This window comes from Ochotona princeps, chromosome 3 (genome assembly GCF_030435755.1).
Source record: "Ochotona princeps isolate mOchPri1 chromosome 3, mOchPri1.hap1, whole genome shotgun sequence".
Taxonomy (NCBI): Eukaryota; Metazoa; Chordata; class Mammalia; order Lagomorpha; family Ochotonidae; genus Ochotona; species Ochotona princeps.
Genome location: NC_080834.1, coordinates 50,628,046 through 50,653,228, shown reverse-complemented (window position 1 = coordinate 50,653,228; position 25,183 = coordinate 50,628,046). Strand labels below are relative to the sequence as shown.

Genomic DNA, 25,183 nt, shown 5'->3' with positions numbered 1-25,183 from the left:
AATTGGCCTCAGGATTTGATGTGAAGTCTTAAGCCATTCATGGCAACTAAAAAGAAAATGTCAGTAGCTTTCAAGGACATTTGTGTACCTCAGATAAGAGTGTTAGGGTTCAGAGTTAGTCAATTATGATACCATATTTTTCTTTACCTTGAAATCAGCCTAATGATAGTGTCTTATCTCTTTTGCTATTATTATGACTGATTGCTTCAGGCTCATTAATTTATTAGGAAAAAATTTATTTAATCATTATTATGGTGAATAAAAATTACAAAAAAATGTATAGTACTGGTCTCTGATAAGGGCTCTTTGGCTGCATTACAGCATGATGGAAAGTAGATTCAGAGCTAACTGATGAAGATGGGCCTATCCTTGTTTTTCCCAGTCCGTTCTTGTGAGAACTAATCCAGTCACTCAAACCTAACACACTCTTTTGACATTACCGTTAATCCCTACTAAGGGTTGTGCATCATGATCTAATTATTTTCTGCTGAGCCCTGTCTCTCAAAGATTCCACCACCGGCTTGAGTACAGCTCCCAGAACATAAATCACATTCAAAAGATAGCACTTTCAGGCAATTTCAAGTAACTGCAAATAATGTAAACATGTTTATTATTACATTTATGTTTATGATAACAACACCCCATATCCTTTGAATGCATTCTTCCCTTTTTTTAAAAAAAAAGATTTAGTCATTTTTATTGCTAAGGCAGATATACTGAGGGAAGGAGATAGAGAGAGAAAGATCTTCTGTCTGCTGATTCACTCCTCAAGTGGCCACAAAGGTTGGACCTGAACTGATCTGAAGCCAGAAGCTAGGAGCTTCTTCCTGATCTCCCTCCCACATGGATGCAGGGTCTCAAGGTTTTGGGGCCATCCTGGACTGCTTTCCTAGGCTACAAGCAGGGAGCCAGATGGGAAGTTTAACAGCAGAGAAATAATTGGGATCCTGGCACATACAAGACAAGGATTTAGATTGGGCCAGACCGAATGCTTTCTATATACACCTGTTATTCATTATTTTCTGTAATACACTCAATTACCCTATGTGGTGTATCATTCAATAATTTTTAAAGATTTATTTATTTGAGAGAGTGGCAGAGAGAGGAAATAGAAAGAAGGAGAAGGACAGGGAGAAGGAGAGAGCAAGCAAGTAAGAAAGAGATCTTGCAATCTCCTCATTCATTCCACAAATGCTGGGGCTGGTACTGGGTCAGAACAAAGCCAGAACTCTAGATCTTCATTAGGATCTCACACATAGGTAATAGAGACCCAGGTACTGGGACCGTCATCCGTTGTTCTTCCAACAGCATTAGTAGTGAGTTTGATCAGAAGAACAGCAAGAATTCAAACTTGCACTGAGTGTGGGTATCCAAGCAGCTGCCTAGAATACTGCAGTACAGCATCTACCTTATGAATCTTGTCCTAACCCACACCTATCATCAATGTCAATTGTACTTTCAGTACACTATTCTACTTATCAATTATATTTAGCAGTTCTACTTTCAAGACACTACTCAGATAATCCACTTAGATCCATATGCCGGGTCATCAACATCTTAGATCCATCTATCCATCTAGTTATGCATCATCAATCCATATCGTTTTTACTGTCATTTTATTTACATTGATATTTCAAGTTGCTATCATCCATCACTTAGCTTCCAAAAGCAATAATCTACCATTCAATTCAAATTTTAACCAGAAATGTGCTTATTGAATCATATTGCTCTTCCATATCTGCAAAAGTGTGTGGGAGTGCATGTCCTATGTCCTACCTGATCTGACCCTGCTGCCTACTTATCCAGTTTCTATTACTGTTTCCTGCTTGTTGACTCCACTCCAGACTCACAGTGCCCTTGCTGCTCTAGAGCATGCATGCTTGTCTCACCCTAACATGAGCTGTTTAAAACTAAGCCATGTAATGGAACTCTCTCAGAATGCACTTGCCTACTCCCTCTCATTTGAATCTCTTTCATAGCACTGCTTTCCAAAGTTTTCTTTATTCATTCATCTGAATTAGGTTCTTTGTACTTTTATAGGGTCACTGGCATTTGTATTTATCTCTGTCTCTATATCTACCTTTAGTTCTCTTTGTCATCTTTATATGTCTATTATCTCTAACCCACACGTACCATCTATCTTCTATGTATTATCCACGGCTTTTTATTTATTTTATATGGACAGACTGTGGTTTAGATTCTGACTGATTAGTATGCAGATTTGGGCCTGTCATAATTTTTACTGTAAGTCCAAAGACACTTAGCATTTAATAAAAAACACAAACATGTTGAAAGTATATTTTAACATTTGATGATGTTCCACTAGATGCTGGTTCCTGTGATAGGGTTGGTTGTTTAATTCACCTTCATTTTACCTGCTCTCGCTTATCCCTAGCTTAATGTGTGATCATTTCCCCTTACCTTCTATGGCCAATCTCCATAGATGCCAGGCTAGGGGTCTGCTGGACACTCAATTGTAACCTCCAAATTGCAAACTAAAATAAAGCTTTGCTTTTCCAAAAAGCACTGCCTGGATATTTCAAGTAAAGTAATGAAAAATGAGCTAATATATACGGCTAGATCATCTGACTTTTCAACTATCCAGCGGAGGTCTTGCAACATATCCCCCGACACCATAGCAGATAAACAAGGAGTATTGTGTGTACCTGAGTAAAAAGATCATGCTTTAAAAAACTGCTATAACACCCATAACTAATGCAGTTAATTTGGAATATTTGGGAAAGTGGGTGTGTAACCTTACAGATAAATTATTTTTCCATTTGATACAAGAATATATAAAATACATTTTTATAAATATTGTATCTTGGAGACAAAGCTTAAAATTCATTGCTTTCTAAAAGATGTGTCAAAAGTGGTTATGAAACTTGCAGGTGCATTTTTTGCTGAAAGAATACTGATTTTTTTCATTCCAGCATCTGCGTTCTGTTATCACATTATCAAAGTCTAGAAAATGGAAGGAACCCTGGGATGAAAGCACAGTAATCCCCAGTAAACTTTCTGTTTCAAGGACCTGATTGGCACTGACCTGCCAGAGCAAAGAGAAGATTTAAAGCTGTGGATTTATGCAAACTCTTTGGGTGTTGTCACATGGCCTTCAAGTTTCATCTGTGGTCCATAACAGAAGGAAAAAGCGCTGTAACACTACAACATGTGGCAGTGTTCTTGCTGGGTCTGTCTGATGAAAGATGCTCTATAAGGCCTTCCCCAAGGTTCCTGAATTACATATTTTATTCAGCACACACACGGGAGAGAAAAATCACTTTGTGAATTAGCTTTCGTTCTCCAGTAATTCTCAGCAACTCATTTATTTATCCATGTACTGGTAATTGATACTTTGGTACAGGTATGTATGCATGGTCACTGGCATTTCAGTTTTACTAAATGATCAAATAACTCTTTGCTGTAGAACAGAATTTTTTAGACACTAAGATGAAGTTTTCATATATATTTCTTTTTTGTCAAATGCAATGTTCAATCTGTATTCAGAAATAACCGGCACTCTTCCCAGTCTGTTGCTGAATGAATGAGGTTGCCATTGGTTGGAGTTGTATCCTATTCTTACATAGATTTGCTTCATTCAGGAATTGAAAGAGTGACAGAATGGTCTTCCTTAGTATGAGCTGTTTAGCAACTACCACAGATTTCCCTGACTCCCTATCCAAATTCTTCCTTCCCCCACAGATTTCTACTCTACTATTTCAATGGTTTTATTCTTCATAAACAGGCATAAGTCCAATATTACGGGAATGACAATGGTAGAATCCAGCAACTTATTATAGTTAACAGTTTTATTGGGAGTCCATCTTTATCTGGAAGTAGAGATGCTTGCTGCATTGTATCTTCACATCTGGATATGATAGTCTCCATTACACAGTTACTATACATCCCCTTAAATAAAAAGCCACAAAGCAAAATTAACAATGGAAAGAAAAAAATAGAAATTTACATTGACATGAAGATACATAACATGCTATTGAGTGACTAATGTGTCACTGCAGAAATGAAAAAGAAAATCAAGAACCTTCTTGAAGAAAATGATGCTATTGTATGGTCTACGAATCAGTGAAGAATGCAATATGAAAATAAAAACTGTTTGAAAGACATGAAAATAAAAACAGAAATATAGTCTCTGTTGGTCTTTGCATCTCACCAACAAAGGTGAGATTTGTTTTTTGATCCAGTTCACTATTCTGTTTAACTGATGAGTTTAAGCCATTTACAATCAGGGTTAACATGAATGGGTGGCAATTTGGTCCTGTTATTTTAGCAATGTGTTGTTCATTGTTTGGTATAATCTTTTGTTGCTATTTTAAGGGGATATTCTGCACATTTGCCTTTGGGTGCTATTACTTTTCTCTGTTAAAAGAACATCTGTAAGTCTCATCTGTAGGGCAAATTTGGAAGAGACATATTTGAGTTTTTCTGTGGAAGAATTTTATTTCATTTTCAAAGACAAAGGAAAGCTTTTTTGGGTACATTATTCTGGGCTGGCAATTTTTTTTTCCCTTTAGTATCTGGAATAGGTCGCTCCATGCTCTTCTGGCTTGTACAGTTTCCCATGAGAAGAACATTGTGAGTGTTATTTTCTTTCTAATGTCTCTATGTCAATTGATTTTTTTTCATGCACATTTAGGGATCTTTTCCTTTTGTTCAATTGATGAGAACTTGATGATCATGTGCTGTGGTGAAAACTGTTTTGATTAAACCTCTTGGGAGTTCTGTACCCATCCTGGATTTTGTTTCCCAAATATTTTTCAATATTAGGGAAGTTTTGTTTATTATTTCTTTGAATGCAGCTTTAAACCCAGCTTCTCTTTTTGCACCTTCTGGAACTATAATAACTCTTATATTTGGCCTCTTAACAGTGTCTCTTAATTCTTGACTCTTTTTTAGCCTGACCCAACTCTGCTTCCAGATTTTTGATTGTCTCCCCATTGTGACAAGAAATATCTTCTAATTCTGAAGTTCTTTCTTCTGCCTCTTTCATTCTGTTGTTGAGACTTTCCACTGAATTTTTAATTTGCACTATTGCATACTTCATTTCCAATAATTTGGCTTGATTTCGTTTCAGTATTGCTATTTCCTATATGACATACTCCTTAGATTCCTTGAACTCTTGTGTTTCTCATTGTTGAAAAGAAGCTTTATAATGAGTTTCCTGAATTTGGTGTCCCCCTTTCCTCAGTGTATTCCTCAGTTAACTCTGAGGTTGGCAAAGGCTTTTTTGCTCCTTTGCAGGGGAGTCTTTAGTAATATTCGCTGTGCCTCTGTTTCTTCTTTTGCTCTTGGTGATTGCATTTCTGCTTAGCAAATTTTTCTCCTTAGAGCAGGTTTCTCGGTTGTGTTATCCACAGGTCTACAGTTCAATTTTACTTATTGCATTTGGTACCCAGTTCTTTGTTGCAGTCAGTTGTTTGAGCTCTTGTGTTAGACTTGCACCATGGTCTCTGCAGCCTCTTCTCCTGGCTCAGCATGCGACGGACCTGCTCACTTGGGAGCAATCAGTCCGATGGGGGCAGGACCCAGGAACAGTGGGCAAGGATTCGGCGAGTAACAAACAGACACGACAACTCAAGGCAGTTGTATCTGAGTACATTTTGCAAAAACAAGGCATCAACTTATATACAATAAATTATTGCAAAGGGGCATTTTCTTTGTTTATTCATGTGATTACCTTTCTACAAACAATTATTCCCACAGGTAAGTGGGTCTGTTGAGAAAAGATTGTTCTCTAATAGCCTGGTGACAGACTGCAGTTGCTATTTCTTGTGGACGCAGTTTGGCACCAATTGCAGTTTTAATCATTAAGTGGTTAGCTCTCATTGTGCCTTGTGCCTTACATTGGTTTTAATATTAACCTGTCTATTTTTCTTAGATTTTCTTCCTGTATGGCTTTTTAAGCTATAGATCTTTATTATAATCTTCTTTTTAGGAATTCTCAAAAATAGTCCCAGGTAGGTTTATTAAAGCTAGTGACCTGATAGTTTTTATCCCATACTGCTTGCAATCCTTGTCCAGTCTCCTGTCAGAAGGCTTCATAGAACTATAAAGGAATATTGAGCCTTTGCCGCACATAAATAGTATTATTCCAGCCATGAAGGTAAGAACAAAGAGAGTACAGCCTGGAATGCCAAGACCACTAGAGGTGCAGCCGAATCCAGGAGGCAGCCTTCCTTGAAGCTTCTGCCTCGACCTGGTGATTTCTCATGCAGGCTGCACTGGAGGTGGCATGACATCAGCACTCTATCTGCTGTGATCCTATGATGTGGTTGCACCATTTTCTTTACAACTTTTCCCCCACTTCCTGTTTCAGCAGTTCCCAGGATTAGGGAGACACCGGGTTTTCGCAGGAATTAGGATTTTGATGGTACTGATCTTGCTGGAACCTGCTGTCCATTAGCAGCCACCCGGACCTATTTTGACCTGTATGATGTCAAAATTGGTATTTTTGATGTGGAACCAGTGCAATGTACTGTATTTGAAGTGAGTTTGCTCCCGCCTCCATGCATGCACAGCTCTCGGTTGTCCCTCCTGTTCTGCAGCCTTAGCCACATTGCACAAAATGGCACATGATGTGCCACTTGTGGAGTTCTAGATCTGCTGGCTGTTAGGTCTGGGGGATACCTGGATCTATTTTGGATGGAACCTCTAGATTACCACGTTGGTGCAATGCATGAGCCAGAAAAGAGTTTGCTCCAAGCTCATTGCATACATAGTCCCATCCCACAGCCTTTGCCTCCCTACACAAAATGGCAGCCATTGAGGCTCTGTTGGGGGTCTGGGGTGTGAGGTCCTCCCTATTCTCACACTGCCAGTTTGGGATTTGCTGCTCTGTCTCTGCTGGTGGTTGAATTAGAGATATCAGCAGGACAGGCAGTTATTTGGGTTCAATTTCTGAACTTCCAGCGAACTCCTCTTCCCACCTGGCTGTTTTGGAGTTCCAGCCACCAGAGGAGCTCAGTTCACCTCTTGCTGATTGCCTCTAATGTATCTGGTCACTGCAACACTATACTGTTGTCTCCACTGCTTTCCCATGTCTGTCAGTCTCCATGTCCCTCTCTACCTTGGATCTTTCCTCTCCTATATCCTGGAATGTGTTTTCTCTGCTTCACTCTGGCTAATGAGTCTCCATCTGTTTAAATGTGTTCTTATGCTATCCTATCATCTTGATTCTCCCACTTACCATGATTAATGGAGTTTACAGGACTGGAAGTTGCTTTGGTAAGGCAGGGAGTAATAACAAATGACTCTGAAGGCATAGGACTCACTGTACACCACTTTAAACTTTGTAAACATTTGACACTCATGCTAAGTTACAATTTTGAAATATTTTAGCTTACTTCAACATTTTTTGCTGTGTAAATATCTTCAGTTTTAAAATGACTCTTGTAATAACACTTAGCTGAAACATAAACACATTGTACAGTTAACCGTATTTTATTTCCTTGTATATTTATAAACTCCTTTCTATTAATAACTCTAACATTTATACCTCTTGAATTATTTTTAAGTACTATGACACAAACATATACATTAGCCTAGAATTTTCAAGATTATTTTTTCTACCTACACATGTTAGCTCACAGGAAGATTCCCAACAGGCAGTTACACACTTGGAGCTCTTCTCTCCTCTAACTCAGTACTGGAAAACTCATTAAGATCCTGCCTAAGTCTACTGCACAAGAACTTATTTTTTTAAGTAGAGTATGCCCTAGAGTAGCCATAAATGCGTAGTAAATATGTAAGCCAGCAGCATATTTGGTCATTATTATGATCAAGTACTATATGTAATTTGCATAATTATATGTATTACATTTATAAAAATGAAAATCTAAATTTATTTGCACCAGTTTTACAATAAACACATAAGTTACGCCATATATAATGAAGTTAAGAGTATAATGTTCAAATTGTAGTGGTTTTTGATGAGCACCATGTTGCTAAGTTACAAGAATAACATAACATCCTGGGACCACTGTCATTGTGGTTAGTTGGTCATTGCTGAAGTGTTGTTATGCACTGTGTAATTATATTTTGCAGTCACAAATTCTTCCTTACTCAGAATGATACACCTACATAGGGAACACCAAGAAATTTTTTCCAGTTTCTCAGAAAGCAAGCAGAAAATACATGCCTATAGCAATCTATCATAAACATCTAAGATGATTTAGTTTCAGTTCTGTATTGCATAGTGTATTAATTTGCTTGGACTCTCATCACCAGTCAAAGTGCCAAAACTAAGTGACTTGAATAACACAAGCACATTTTCTCACATTTTGGGAAACTGGAAATCTGAGATCTAGATGTGTACAATGTTGATTCCTGCCTAAGGCCTCTCTCCTTGGATTATAGATGGATGCATTCTCTCTGTGTTCACATGGTCTTTTCTCTATGTGGGTCTGGGCATCAACTGCCTCTTCCTAAAATTACCAGTATGAATTAGGGTCATACTAATGATCTCATTTTAATTTACTTACCAACTTCAAGACTATTTTAAGATACAGTCATATTCTATGGTCTTGGATGTGAAGATTTCAACATAGAAGTTTTGGGGAGACAATTCCATTTACAACACATAGATGGTGAATTAAGAAGCTGAGATTTAAGTGATAGTTTTCTAACTTCAAAATCCAGCTTTTCCCACCATTCTGAAACTGCTTGTGTCCTTACTTCTGTTCTTCATTGCCTTCATTCTGTCTCACTAAGTAACTCCACTTCTTTCTATCCCAAGGTACTGTTAATGCTTGCAAATTTTTGAAGAAATAAAAGGCCTTTCTCTCTTGTGAGGACAGAGTGAATGCGTTGTAAGGAAGAAGGCATGCAGTAAGAGAAATGACTGAAATGTGAATTATGAGGGTTGTACAGTTACAATCCAATAGAATCTATTGAATAAATATGGATTATTTTAAATAACTGCTGGGTTTATGAAATTCTTCTCAACCATTGAGATCTAGTTTAAGAGGCATACAGGAAGGAACCCAGAGATCTTTCTAGTGATTACTTCATTTGCTCTTCGTTATAACCCTGTTTGATGGACGGTGCTTTGTTCTGTTATCATATTAGAGAATAAGGAGTAACAGCTCAAAGAGTTTGGGTGACTTGGCCAAGTCACTGAACTAGGACTCCCACTTCCTTTGATTCTGAGTACAGTGTTCTTCTTGTTTGTAGAGGCTGCTTCTCTATTCAGTGTACCCACAGGATGCCGTGTGAAGTTCTGTAGATAATTTGTAGATTCACCACAGGATATGCTCTCAAAGAATTTCTTTTGTGAAAGATCAAAATATCATACTCCTCACCCATTTACTCTGCCCCCAATTGAAGCCAGTGGGTTCATGAGTGGCTCTGGATAGCCACATGAACAAAGTCTTATCTTGCATAATACAAGTCTATATTTTCTGAAAGTGGGACTTAGAAGCGGGTGGGCAAGTAATGCTACTCAATGTGATTGGCAAGCTCACAAGTGCGTGCACAACTGCCCTGGAATATGTCTCCACTCATTTGCCAAGATGCCATACCTCCTCTCAACAGAGTCTAACACCTCATCTATCAGAAAGCTAGAAATAGGAGAAAAATGCCTCAATTGTCTACAACTGTGCCTTTTGCTGGGGAGTTGTGAGACCAATTTTGTCAGTCAAGACCAGAATGTTTAGTAGAATACGATAAATTGGAAAGTGTCAGACTGTCTTATATAAATTTAGAAGAAACACTATTTCATAAAACTTGCTCATTTTTTTCCTCTCTGTGTTTAGGAGCTCACATACTGGATATTGACTAAAATTGTATTTCCTAATGAATGGCAGTTAAAAATAGTTGATAAACATTTTTTTTAAAAAATAGGGTTTTATACTTTTTGATGTGAAAATACTTTTGATAAGATGATTAAAAACATTTTAAAAGTTAACTGCCAGGATATAGACACACAGATTCCTACACCGAAGTTTTAGGTGGCTACAGAGAGTATGACATGAGAGTCAAATGTTCAAATTTAAGGACATTGTTTTGCTAAATAGCTCACATTTCTGCAAGTGGGGAGAACAGCCCTTAGAGATTTCTTTTATGCTCTTTTTTATTTCAACTTTTAAATATTTTCCCTTGAATGTCTTTTGCATTTTAAAGCTAAAAACCTTAGCCTAAAAGGAAAAAAGGATAGGGCCCGGCACAATAGCTTAGTGGTTAAAATCCTCAGCTTGCACGCACCAGGGATTCCATAAGGGCGCCGGTTCTAATCCCGGCAGCTCTGCTTCCCATCCAGCTCCCTGCTCGTGGCCTGTGAAAGCAGTTGAGGATGGCCCAAAGATTTGGGACCCTGCACCCGCGTGGGAGACTCTGGAGAGCTCCTGGCTCCTGGCTTCGGATTGGCTCAGTTCTAGCTGTTGCAGCCACTTGAGGAGTGAACCATTGGATGGAAGACCTTCCTGTCTGTCTCTCCTCTCTGTATACCCACCTTTCCAATATAAAATAAATTTTTAAAAAAGAAAAAGGAAAAAAGAATAGTATTGGCTAATAACTTTTTACCAAATAAAATAAAGGTAGGCATTCAAGATCCTAGAAATGATTTCGATTATGTTTACATTTCAAAGGAAACAATCAGCAACTAAACAACAAAGGAGCAAGATGGTTTCAAGGTTCAATGTTATAAAACAAATAATTGGCATGCTGAATAAGGCATTTAGCGAGAAGGTGGGATAGGCTGAGGAAGGTTGCTTACTTTGGAAAGGCAGTGCAGCAAAGCTTCTCTTTTATTAGATTGGATGGCTACACAAATTTCTGTGGTCTTGCCTCCTCTGCTGTATTATACCTCTCAGAGCTTTCAAGCACTCCATGACTATTTATTGACTGATAGTTTTACTTAAGTTTTTCTGGATTGATGACTCTGTCATGGGCAAGAGCATAGACTCTGGCATCAGATTGCCCAATTTGATCCTCACTCTGCATTTTACTACAGATATGCTTCTGGGCTATTTATTTCATCTTGTGCATTTCAGCATTTCATCAGTGCTCTCTCAGAAATGGGGGAAGTGGTAGTGTTCACGTAACTTCAATGTTATAAGAGTTAAGTGGATTAATAAACTAATGAATCTGAACAGTACATTTCCTGACACCTACACCAAAACTTAGTGGCTTTGAAAAACCACATCTCATGAGTGACACAATTTTCTTGGTCAGAAATGTATTATATGTCAAAGGAACAATTCCACTTCATGCTTCTGCTTCATCAGCCAAGTCACTTGTTGGCTTTTAGCAAGCAGACCACCCAGTTGGGAGTCAAGTGGCTTCACACACGTACTTGGCTTGTGTTAGACTGAAAGAGTGGCTCACCACAACTCCTGTATGACGTTTTTGATGTGTTCTCTCATTTTAGTGTTTCTTATGAGCACAGTGACAGGAACTCACTGTTTGTCAGGGGGCAGGGTCCAGAACTAGTACAGACGTATTTTTTGCCATATATCCTTTGTCAGAGTAGAGGACAAGCTCAGTTTTAGGTAGGAGTAGTAAATTCCACTTACTATGAGAGAAATAACACAGAATTTAGAAACATCTTTAACTTGCTGCACTATCACCAGGATTTAGAAAGTGCTAGCTCAGTCTAAGTGCTAATGCTTATATCTTTATCTTGCTTGGAAAAAAATTCTGATTATAATTCCTTTCAGACTTGCACAGCCAAATCAAACATTAGCCTTGCTTTTTTTTTTTTTTTCCAGAACTTAAAAAAAATTGCCATCATCAGTAGGTGGCAGCTGGAGATTTAAAAACAGGCACATCCCACACAAGCCATGCTATACTAATTGTGGAAATTTACTCACTAACATAGCAGCAATTTTATTGATCCAAGTCATCCAGAACTTGGTTTCTGTTTAATCATGGGTACCTTATAATCACACAAAAATCACCAAACGATTATATGTGTTTTCTTCTCTACAGACCAACGTTTTAGGAAAAAAACAAAAACAAAAACAAAAAAAGCTGATATCTGTGACTATTGAAATACATAGTAAACAATAAGATTTTCCATGATGCATATACTATTTGACTGAACATCAGGCTATTATTTCTTTCTCTCCCCAGGACTAGAAATATCTTCCAAATTAAAAGAACAGATACACAAAGCCACATAAAAAGTTGTGTAAGTTCATGTTTTAAAATTTCTTGTAAAACTACTGATGGTGTGACATTAATCTAAATAGACATTTCCTGTAAGCACTTATGCCCTGTAAAGACTAGGGTGCTGCATTCTAATCTATTGGTTTGGCTGTCTCAATGACTATTTATTTGTTTTGGGCAACCCTGCCTTTGCTTCCATTTTATCAATTTATTTTTCCAGACTAAATGTTGTTCTAAGGTGAATAAGTACTCTCTTTGGTCTGTGAAGTCCAAGGTCAATTTAAAGGGAAGACCCTGGAAAAGTGAGTATTTGTGACTGGGTCATCTGTTTCTCTGAATCTGTTATAACATTTGAGATATATGTAAGGAAGAGAGAACAGATAAGCCAAATTGGTTTTTGAGACCAATGGTGCCCACAAATGGAATACTTTGACCATGAAAATACAGCATAACAGTATTTATTTGAAGGAAAAGTTCCATTTGATCATTTTATCCTCTGTACCTACGCCAAAATGTCTATTCTTTTATTAAAAAAAAAAAAACTGTTAGCCATCCTACTCCCTTTTGTAACACTCCACCCAGCCAGCCCAGAATTTGTTGTCTACTGAACAAATTCTGGTTTGAGGTCATTCTCCCTTCTCCAAGCTTCCCAGAATTACTACTCCCCCTTCCAAAACTGTTTTAATCTGTGTAGCAAGGTTATTCCAGAAGGGAGATTTGTTAGTGAGTGTATTGATTCAGTAATGGACTTGCAGTTCAATTGTGGCAACAAGAAGCTTGACATTTGTTGTTGTTGTTTTTATTGTTTATGGATGACCATGATATTTAATTTCCAGAGCTTATAATTTACAAATGAAATCACTGGCTTTTACTTGTGACATTATACTGTTAAAGTAACATATTAGAGTTCACACATTTGCACCTTTCAAATAACATTAAAAGGAAGGTTATAATGTCTCCTGCTGGAAGAGGAAACTGCCTTCTCACAAATGGGAAGTTGATGTTCCCTGCAGACCACCAGTCTTCTCCTTGGTGTCAATATTCCTATTATCATACTGGGGCTCTTACAGAGCAGAGCAACAGTTAGGATTCGGAGGCTGTGCCTTGGATGCTCTTCTCTGCTCCTCACTGGTTGCTGCTGTTGGACCAAGCACTTAACCTTCTTGAGGGTCCCCTTCCATCATCATATAAAGTAAATGTGAAAAATGACATGACTTTAACTGTTGTTTTTAATTTTTGAAGCCAAATTTATATCAAGCTTAAAATATTTAGCTTTGCTATAAAGTTTAAATGGGCAGTATCAAAGGAAACACTTCAAATTTGATTTTTGCTTTAATGCATGCCTGAATGTTGTTCATTTCAATAAGTCATTTCTATCATCTTGGAGTTTTAACCGGAAGGTGGTCCTATTCTCTTTAACTCTCCAGGTGAGACAGCCTGAGAACTTGGCCAGGGTGTGAACATGGGAAACACTGAGCTGAGTTCTGAGCCCCGGTCACCTTTCCTCCACACTGCAGCATCCCCAATTGGACTGATGGCCACAGTTCTAATTCTGGCAGCCAATGCTTGACCACAGGCTTTGTAGAATTTCTCATTTTTTTAAAAATCCACACAGTGCTTTCCCGCTATGTGTAAACTCTGCATTAATTATCTTGGCAGTTAACTTAGAAAAAAGAAAGCTCACATTTGCAAAATCAAGAATGACGAAATATATTCAGAAATGCTCTCCCTACAAAGTGGTTGACACTCTGGAGCTAATGTAGACTTGCTTCAGTGTGTTGCTTACAAATATTGATTTGTCATTTTTCTTTATTAGCTTATGTTCCCTCTGTGGGATAATGCATTTGACTGTCCTTCTGTCTTCCCGGAGAGTAAGATGCTATAAACCTGGACTGACCTGTCAGTAAAGGTTTCCAGACATTTCTAGAGATAGAGAAACAGATAATTAATTTTAGTCTCCTCTACTACAAAATGCATATGAGAGAGGTGATGTTTTTTTCCCCACATCCTTTAAAACCTTATACCATGAATCTACTACTAACAATGAGATTCAAGCTAGGGAGACACCACCCAGTCTGGGTCTTTTATTAATTCCACAGTACTTCCTGGATGCAGCTTTCTGTGTCGATTGAAAATGGCCCAGAGGCTTATTGGAGGATCTGCGTAGCTTTCAAAGACATAGAAGTGTTGAGGCAAAGGAGAGATGCTAGTTTAGACCCTCCCCTAAAAGTTCTTCAGTAATGTCTGTTTTTGTGAGTGCTCAGAAAGAAAAGAACTCTGCATTCTGTTGTCTCAATTAACAAGCAGTTTCAGCAGTCACCCTTTCTGGCCCCATGTGTGAAAATGAATTGAGTCATTTTACACACTAAAGGGAGACTTCCCAAGATAAACAAGTGAGGAGTCATGGGACCCCAAACACTATCTACTAATATTTCTATTTTCCTCTTCTCATATTGCACCTTGGCTTTTGCTGTTCAATTAATGCAGCAGGAAGAAAAGCACCTGGGATTATAGTCCTTTCGTGTTTTTAAGGATACATACATTTATTTTGAAAGTCAGTTACACATATAGGGATCTTCTATCTGCTTGTTCATTTCCTCTGCTGGCTGCAATAGCCGATGTTGAGCCTGGTTGAATCCAGGAGCCAGGAGCTTTATCCAGTTCTCCCACGCGGGTGTCAGAGGCATGGACACTTGGGCCATTTTTCAGTGCTTTATCTACACCATTAGCAGGAAGCTAGATTGATAGTGACACAACCGGGTCATAAATTGGTGTCAATATGAGATGCTGGTGTTGCAAACAGTACTTTACCTGCTATGCCAAAACACCAGTCCCAGATCAATCTTACTTATAAAAAACCAGAGCATACCAAGCTGAGGAACCTATAGGTTCGATACTAATTTCAGTTTAAATGGATTGTATTAGCTCACTTCACATGTGGTCTCTTTGAATTAACTGAGTTAAGGAAATTGAGTAAGGAAAAATATATTCCATTGTCTATTACCAAAACAGAGAGGGTGGGGGAAAACGGTAGGGTGGAAGTGGAAATACCTGAGCCTGAGGAGCTGTATCATGAAAAACAAAAATAATTTTTAATAAAGAAAACATGTGTTTGAGTACCAGCAATACTATCTGTCATTTCTCCATCACATTTACCATTATGAATAAAGGAAACCAATCAAGTATCATCACCCAAAGCCTCATTGATTAATGTCAAAGAACTTCTTCAGTTGCTCTTTCACAAATAAGATTCAATAAATGTTCTGTCTGCCTTTCTTGCATTTGTCTATAGATGTCTTTGAGCTAAAATAGAAAATAAGACCAAAACCCGAAAACAAGACATTTTCTATCAGCATTTCTTTAGATTTTAGGCACCATTTATAGTCTTTCTTTGGCTAAAGAGGAATTTTACTCTCTTGAGAAACATTCCCACTCATTAACACACATGCCTAGCCCCTTGCCCACAAATATATAAGAAAGTACATGAAAATTGGAACCTTCCAATGGCTCTCGATGCAGTTGTCTTTGGTAAATGACCCAAAACTTCAAAATGTTTGATGGTACATCTGTACCATTTCTATGAAAATCTTCAAGCCAGAAGAAAAAGGGAAAGGAGTGGAAAATCCGGGGAGTCCTCATTGACATAGCTTGGAAGTGATTGTCAGTTTTGGTTACATTTAAATGGTCCAAGGTAGTCACATGTTCCTGTCTAATTGCAAGGATATTAAGAAGTGAAAACTCTGATGTTAAAAAAAAAAAAGGAAAAAGATACTAGTGACATTTATAGCTGTGGAATTGCTGTCCCTTTAATCTTTGTTTTTGTTTTGGTAATTTCCTGAAGTTGTTTTGCTTGTTTAACTAAACTGTGAGGTGACATCTCTTCTCCAGTATTTGATCAGCCCCGATCTAGACTGAATTTTCTTTATATCAGTTATAGGCTGCTTTTCTGGGATTCCTTTTTCAGCTCCTTTTAAGCATTACACTAGGTTAGTTTTACTTTCTCTTTGTGACAGATCATGGTTTTCACTGATTTTCTTGAGAAGGATACAATGGAGGCTGATTATTCTGCAACTTATGCTTCTAGGCATGTCTTGGGAAGGCACTTAAACTTGGCTAAGACATCAGATTACATGCCCAAGTAGCTGGTTCCCTGGCTGTGGTACCTGTTCCAGCTATCTGTTTTTGCATTTTTGGAGAATGAGCAAGTAAATACTAAACTGATGGAATTCCTTTTCCAAACACAGGAGACATGCACTGAGTTCCAGGATCCCTGCTAGTGTCTTGTAGGAACTTTGGGAATGAATGAGAGGTTGGGAGCTTTCCATATGTGTCTCATGCAATGTCTTTTCTATCTTTCTGCCTCCTAAATACAATATATGAAAGAAATTAAGGCAAAATGAAATGTCATTGTTTTACTTTATTTGTATAACTAAGGATATTTATTTTTTTACTTTATTTTGTCCTTTTTAGGTATTTTAGCTAGTAATACAAGTGTAATTTGGATGTGCTCTTCTTACAGTATTTTTATTATTTCTTTTAGAATTTTACAATGCTACAGATTTTATTTAAAATGTGAAAACAGGGCTCAGTGTGGTGGCCTGGTGGCTAAGGTCCTTGCCTTGCATGCCCTGGGATTCCATATGGGCACCAGTTCAGATCCTGGTGACCCCACTTCCCATCCAGCTCCCTGTTTGTGATCTGGGAAAGTAATTGAGACCTTAGGATCCTACACCCGTGTGGAAAACCTGGAGGAGGCCCCTGGCTTCAGATCTGGTCATTGTGACCACTTGGGGAGTGAATCAACGGATGGAAGATCTGTCTGTCATCCTCTCTGTGTATCTGGCTTGCAAGTAAAAATAAATAATTCTTTTAAAAATGTGAAAACACACAAAAAGACCTAGAATGACACAAGATGTTTCAACATGTTTAACAATAGGCTAGCATCTTTAAAGAGAATCTTGAAGCTGGTGTTGCAATACAGCAGGCTGAACCCCTGCTTGGAATACACATGTTCCACATCACAGCATCTGCTTGATCCCTGTTTCTCCCACTTTCGATGCAGCTTCTGATAGTAAAACCTGGGAGGAAGCAAATGATAAGTCAATCCCAAAACATTTCACTCTTGTTAATGGCTGTGTAACATTTCATGTGGTATGGGGTTTATTCATTTTTCTTTCAAAGAACATGTAGGTTGTTTCTCTGTGTTTGCTGTTGTGGATTGTGCTATTATTAAATATATGGTTGCATGTTGCTCTCTCACATGCGAATTTTACTTCATTGCATATTTCCCCAGGAATGGGATATCTGAGTCATAGTAGATCTGTTTTTAAGTGTGTATGAAGATAGCGAAAACAGTACAGTAAGCCCGCAACTAATATCAATGTATAGCTCCAACTATTATCAATATATTGCCAATTCAGATTCATTTAATCTCTCTGCTTCTCTTGTTACCTCAACTCTGCATTAGATTATTCTGGGACAAAACCTGGACCCACATATTTTATGATCAATCTTCACATTGGCAAACATATAGTATTTTAAAAATATAACATCAAAGCAGTATAATCAACAGATTAATAACAATTAGTTAATGCACTATGATGCCCACATTCATAACAAATTCTCCAATATAATCAGTATCAATAACAACTATTTAATGCACTCTAATGCACAAATCCATAATAAATTGTCTTGGATTATCACAAAAGTTGCTGTATATTTTTCTTTTCCTTTTCAAATCAGAATTCTGATCATTAAATATGGGGAAGCATAATTGCTCTGTCTCCTCATACATGTGGCAGAATGGTATTATGCATAGACTTAATTACACATATGTGAACACTTTGTAAGTCTTAAAGCTTCAAGAACAATTAGGAACAAATTCTCTGGTCATTATCCAAAGTATCCTGCTTCACATAACAAGTTATGTATGTGATCACTCTATCCACCAATGAAGGTTCTGACAGAAATCTGTCCATAGGACTCATGATTGTTATTATTTTCTTTACAAGTCTCTGGTTCAGAAAAATGCATTGAAAAATGGGCTCAGAATTTTCCCCTTTCTTCCTGCTCCAGTGTTGAATAGCCAAATAATTACTCCTTGTGAAAATAATTTGTTGTTTAAATATTTCTGAAATCCACCCCAACACTTTCTCTTGGACATGGTATTCGCTTTCTGTATCACTGTACTTGAGACTGCATCCTGGGTGCTGACGTGAGATTCAGTAATCTGGGAGTGATGAGTCGTAGTAGAACTATTTTTAATCATTCTTTAGTTATTGGCCTAGATAGCTCCCCAAGGGTCTGCTCCATCTCCCAAACTTGGTGCTTTTCTCCCCATGTGATTTAGTGCTTGATACACTCATCTACTTTGAATTCGTCTCTTACTCTGGGCTTCTATAGGTCTTCATCTTCTTAGGCTTCTGTGTCAATCTGTTCCCAATTGCTTTGTAACACCTTCCAGGAATTTCTAGTTTTCTGGCCTGTGACAGAATACCACCTTTCTTTTGAGTGCTGTTATGAATTTATTTTTATCTTTTTTATTATATCATTAGAAAAATGATCCAAAGAAACAAAAAGGTAAAATAGAAATGTTCAATAAGCCACCTTGAGTGAGAGCTTCTGTGAACTTTTAAAATATTTTTTAGTAATTTCCCATTTGTTCTACATTTTTAAAAATTTGCTTTTAAGAGAAACTTGCAGAGACAATTTTCTAATGCAAAAAAAGCATTAAATATGACAACTCTACATAATCTAATCTCTACATCTACATAATCTAAACTCTATATCACCTAATCTAAAACTATAGAAATTCCTCACTTGGAGAAAAGACAAATTACTTCCAAACAAATGATTTTATTCTATATGTTTATGAAGCATGTTTCTAGCAGAAACCAGGAATTCTCTCCTTGCAGAGATAAAGCTCAAATAATTCAGATTCCAAGATCTGATGGATTTATGCTGAATTAAATAAAACATTCATTCAAATTCTTCTTAAAAACATCAATCTCTGGTTTACATTTAAGTCCAAGTACCCGATAAGAAGAAGGGACGGCAGAGAGAATACAAAGAATCTTTCAAAAGCTCACAGAAAAAATAAACTGAAATAAGCTTATTTTAGTGCAAGGGTTTTTTCAGTCCTTGCATGTTTTTTTCCGAAATATGCATTATACATATATAGGTGTGCTTTGTTTATGTTGTTCTGTCATCTGAAATTGTTTTGGAATTATGGTTTTACAAAACAAAAGTGAACTAGCAATTTTTCAGCTTCATAATGTAATATGATACACTTTATAGCATTCATATTTAACATCCATATGCTTCAGTCAGGTTAATGACATAATCATGGAAATAACAGATTTCACTCTAAACTGGTGTTTGAACTTTGTGTTACCCACAGCATAATTTTAATTGCTTTCATAAGAAAGATTTTTTCAATCAACCTTTGCTACCGTGAAGATTAAATTACAGTTTTTGGTGTAAACAAACAGTGCTTAAACCACAGCAAAATGTTTATGCTCAAATGCACATATTTGACACTTATTGTGATCTTTTTAATTTCATTAAATGTGAATTTCTCATACATCATACTTAGCGCTACAGCGAAAATAAGCAAGTAACTTTTTCTTCCCTTTTACTGGTTAATATATTCTCCTACATTAAGGCATATGAAGGAAGTTAATTATAATTTGTAAGTGATGATCATAATGACTCAAAACATGAGAAATTCAAATTACTCAATTCATTTTTATTTCTGTTTGAAATTAATTTTATTTTGGTATCATCATCAGAGACTACAAAGGGAAGAGAGATACAGAGTGAAAACTCTTGAGCTCACAAGTCCCAAACACTGCTTTCTGTCCCAGCTTTCACAATGTCAAAGGGCATTGTGCCTAATTTAAGACTGGAATACCGAGAAAGAAAGACAAGGCAGTGAATTATATTTTTTGACATATATGATAGAAACTATAACAAGTGAAATCAATGGGGAAAATATTAGATAAACATATTCATGAAAATTATCTTTGTAGTAAAATAATAGACACTCACCTAAGAAACCCGAAAAAGTCTAAATAAAGAGGAAAGGCCCATAAATCTCTAATATCATGTTCTAGATAAAACTATTAATATTTTATTGTGTCAGTTCTTCCTATAGGCAAATACCCTGACTTACAAAGGAGTTGGGACCTGAAATCAAAACTATTATATGTAGAAAATGCACTTCTTAAGATGCTTAACGTAGGAAGTTTTAAAAATGTATTAATTCGGGCCTGGTGCAATAGCATAGTGGTTAAAGTCCTCATCTTGCACGCCTGGGATCCCATATGGGCGCCGGTTCTAATCCCGGCAGCTCTGCTTCCCATCCAGCTCCCTTCCTGTGGCCTGGGAAAACAGTCGAGTATGGCCCAAAGGTTTGGGACTTTGCATCCTTGTGGGAGACCTAGAAGTTCCTGGCTCCTGGCTTCGGATTGGCTCAGCTCCAGCCGTTGCGCTCACTTGGGGAGTGAATCATTGGATGGAAGACCTTCCTCTCTGTCTCTCCTCCTCTCTGTATATCTGACTTTCCAATAAAAATAAATAAATCTTTTAAAAATGTATTAATTCCTTCATTTTTTACATACTGTTGGCATATATGAAATTCTTGACTGCCAAGGTTTTCTTAACATATTGGACATTTCTCACCACTACTGTCCAGAACATATGATTTTTTTAAATTGAAAGGCAGATTTACAGAGAGAAGTAGAGACAGAGAGAAAGATCTGTCTGCAGGTTACTTCCAAAGTGGCCACAATTACTGGAGCTGAGCTTGATCTAAACCAGCCAGGAACTTCTTCTGGGTTTCCCATGTCGGCACAGGATCATAAGGCTTCAGGCCAGCCTCTTTTCCTTTCCCAGTCCACAGGCAGGGAGCTGGATGGGAATTGGAGCAGCCAGGATTTGAACCAGTGTCCGTATGGGATCTCAGGGTGTGCAAGACGAAGATTTAGCCACTAGTCTATCATGCCAGGTTTCAAGAGTATATAATTTTTCGTTAAAACTTCCTCAGTACTTTGTGAGGATAGCTATAGATATCTGATTGTTTCAGGATTTTCTCTTTGTTGTTAGATTTTTCAATTATAATTATGTCTTTGTATGTATGTTAAAGAGTTTATTTTATTTGGGGTTGATGGGGTTTGGGCTTGTACAAATTATATTTTGCTTGAAATTCTGAAAAATCTGATCACCATTTTTCCTTTTACATTTTTAAAGATTTATTTAATTATTTATTTGTTTGTTTCGGAAAGACAGATTTACAGACAGGAGAGACAGAGAGAAAGATCTTCCTTCCACTGATTCCCTAAAGTGGTTGCAACAACCAGAGCTGAGTCTATCTGAAGCCGGGAGCCGGAGCTTCTCCTAAGTCTTGTACAGGGATGCAGGATGCCAAAGCTTTGGGCCATCCTCTACTTCTTTTCCAGGCCACAAACAAGGAGCTGCCTAACAAGCAGAGCATCTGGGAAATGGACTGGCATCCACATGGGATCCAAGAGTGTGCAAGATTAGGATTTGGCCACTGATCAATATTTCTTAAAATCATGTTTCTACTCCTCTCCTCTCTGATTTAACTCTTCTACCTGTTTAAGTTGGATTTGATGGTGTGTTGCAGATCTATGAGGCCTATTTTTTTTTTTTTTTTAGATAATTCATTTGGGGATGGCCATTGTGGCATAGTGGGTGGAGCTGTTGTCGTAACAACAGCATTTCCTGTGATGTTGCTTTGCTTTCTGGCAGCTGCAATTCTGATCCAGCCCCCTACAAAAGCACCTTGGGAAGGCCATGGGAGAGGGGCTTGAGTGCTGGTGCTTCCACCATCCACCTGCATGACTCAGATGAAATTCTCAGGTTCTGCATAGTCCAATTGTGGCCATTTAGTGATCTAGGGGAGTGAAAAGGTGGATTGAAAATCTATCTTGTGTATGTGTCCTTCTCTCTCTCTCTTTCAAAATAAATAAATCTTTAAAAATCAGATTTAATAGAATCAAGATTGCAGAATAGTAATATTTATTGTGCCTTTGTCTCTTCTTTTACTCTTGATCATTGTGCTTCTGATTAGCAGATTCTTCTCCTTAGAATAGGTTTCAAAGCTGTGTCACTCACAGGTCTCCAATTCGATTTCACTTATGTTGCTTGTGCACAATTCTTTGTTTGCAGTCAGTTGTACCATTCCCTCTAGTGAGTTTAATGTCTGAACCCTTTGTTAGGCTTCCACCATGGTCTCTGTAGTCTCAGCTCCTGGCTCTCTACCTCCTGCAAAGCCATGCTGTGGTTGCTCCGTTGTCTGTACAACCTTTCTCCCTTTGCGGTTGGAGCAGCTCCCAGATTAGGGAGATGCTGGACTCTGCCACTGTTCATGCCTGCAATGACGGATGTATGACTGTTCATGAAGAACTGTACTGTAGTAATGATATAGGGGAACTCAGTGAGAGGGGAGGGGTTGGAGAGGTGGGTAAGTGAAATCTCAGGACCTGTGGAACTGTATCATAAAATGATAATTGTCGGGGTCTTCCGTCCCGCAGAAGAATTCACCCAACACTCCAGGTTCTATATCTTGAGGCACTTTATTCTTCCAACCCGTTCGTTTCCCAGCCAGTCGACTCGACTTCTCCCTTTTCCTCCCGTTTGTCTCCGCTTCATTTCCCCAACCTCCTCGTCACCCCTAGTCTTCTGTCTGTCCGTCCGTCCGTCCGTCCCAGTCGTACTCTGTCCTCCGTTTCCCTGTGCTGGCCCCTTTCTTCCTGAAACCCCCACCACTAAATATAATCCTAGTCCAATCAGCTTAAAGGTCACCGATGCACGCGGCAGGCACGCCAATCATGGCTCTGATCACGCGTAGCACACGCGCTAAGCATGCAGCTACAGGCCAACCAGAAGGCACTTCCTAAAACCTGTGTACTGCCAAGCTCCGGAGGGAGGAGAGGTCTCAGCGCCATCTTAGGGCACACGTGCAGTGCTCCCGACAGATAATAATAATAAAGGTGGCAAATAAAAACTAAACTAAACATCCAAAAAATAAAAATAAAATTGGTATGGAAGGCTTATATAGTAAGAAAAAAATTTAAAAATCAGATTTATTTACTTGTAAGTTAGAGTAACAGACTGAAATCTTTTTTATTGTTATGCTAAACAATTTAAGTATGTTCAAATTTAATGATTACACATGTTTTACATCTGTCATTTAATCTTTCTAGTTAATTTTTATCTCGGTTTTTGCACATTTTTCAAGTCACAGAATTTCTATTGCTATTATATTTCTTTAGTAATAATATGCATTTGATGAGACATAGTACTTTTGGACTCCTTGATGATGGTTTCTATTGACCATATAGGGCATAACTTCCTGTTTCTTTTCAAGTCTAGGCTTTTTGTGTCTTGAAATATTTGAAATTTCATTTGAAAATTAGATTTATTTTTTGGAAACCAGGCATTTCCAACTCAGGAAATCAGCTCCCTCCTGGGTTTTTATTAATGCTGCTTGGTGTTACAATTTGTTGCAAAGGAGAATTACTTGTTATTGAATTTCTTGCAATAATTCTTTAGTCTGAACTTTTCGTCATAAACACTTTCCAACATAGCTGTAGGTAAACTCAGTGATTGCCCAAAGGCTTTGACAGATAGTTTCTTGGGTTGCATTCAACCAGTAAGTCACCCTCACTTGTTCTGAGGCTTGTGGATATATTTAAGGAAATATTCCAATACCTGAGAAAGCAAATCAAATTCCATTTTTGTGTAAAGGCTTAGCATAATCCCACAGGTGACATTCTATGTATGTATACATAACTCTGCTCATGCCTACAGTCTTAAAGATTTTTCAGGAATATATTGCATATTCACATTATCTGGCATTAATATCTCATTTCCCAGATTTTCCTTTTAAATTTTTGACAAGTCTGTTGTTTCAACATGTAGTATAGCATCATGTAGTTAGAATATTAATAATTGGCATTATTATTTCCAGTGAATACCTTTAGGTACAGAGCAAGTCACACTGTAAAATTTGAGTCAGATTTGAGTCTGCATTGACTTAGGACAAATAAGTATAAGCCTTGGAGTTGAAAGTGCCAGAAAGATAAATAACAACCATTTGGGGGGTATGGAATTTTTTTAGGAGCTCAAACTCATTCTCTTCTCTCTAGTGGCTCCTGGCTGCTGATTTTTACTTGACTAAATGTTTGTGGATTGCTGCAAGCCTTTGGCTGTTTATAGTGGTCTCAAATGCATTTTCACCATTTTAGCTATTTTGACCATGTTATTATCTTTACTGATGTTTTGGAGGAGTAGATATTGGGAGATCTATACGCTGTCATTTAGAAGTGTTTTTTTTTTCTAATTTTGTTTTTGTTTTGTTAAATATTTATTTTGAATTTTTAATTTCTTTAAAGATTTATTTATTGTATTACAAAGTCAGATAGATATACAGAGAGGAGGAGAGACAGAGAGGAAGATCTTCCGTCCGATGATTCACTCCCCAAGTGAGCCGCAACGGGCCGGTGCTGCACTGATCCGAAGCCAGGAACCAGGAACTTCTTCCTCCGGGTCTCCCACGTGGGTGCAGGGTCCCAAAGCTTTGGGCGGTCCTCAACTGCCTTACTAGGCCACAAGCAGGGAGCTGGATGGGAAGTGGAGCTGCCGGGATCAGAACCGGCGCCCATATGGGATTCTGCCAGCGCGTTCAAGGCGAGGACTTTAGCCGCCAGGCCATGCAGCCGGGCCCTTGAATTTTTAAATTTTATGGCACAATTTCATATGGGCTGGGTTCCCCGCCCCACCCCCTGCAAACTCCCACTCCCTGACAGGTTTTCCCCATGTTGCTACAGTAGTATAGTTCTTCATAAGGAGTCACAATTCCATCAGTCATTTGAATGTGCCCTACATTGCTGGTGCAGACAATGTCAAACAGCATCCCATCCCATTGTCTATAAATTTCCAAAAGTTTCATTTGGAGTCCATCTTTGACTTGGAAGTAGTGATGCCTGTTGCATTACATCTTCACATCTGGATATAGTAGTCTCTATTACTCCAT

General features: G+C 38.0%; 1 long non-coding RNA gene across 5 annotated transcripts in view; it reads left to right on the top strand.

Annotated features, from left to right (window-relative positions):
* Positions 1–25,183, top strand: part of LOC105942035 (uncharacterized) — a 197,751-nt gene that overhangs the window by 10,038 nt on the left and 162,530 nt on the right. For all 5 annotated transcript variants that reach the window (XR_009245162.1, XR_009245164.1, XR_001168290.2 and 2 more), the window contains exon 2: positions 12,088–12,145. This is a non-coding gene — a long non-coding RNA (uncharacterized LOC105942035). The remainder of the gene's footprint in view (positions 1–12,087; positions 12,146–25,183) is intronic.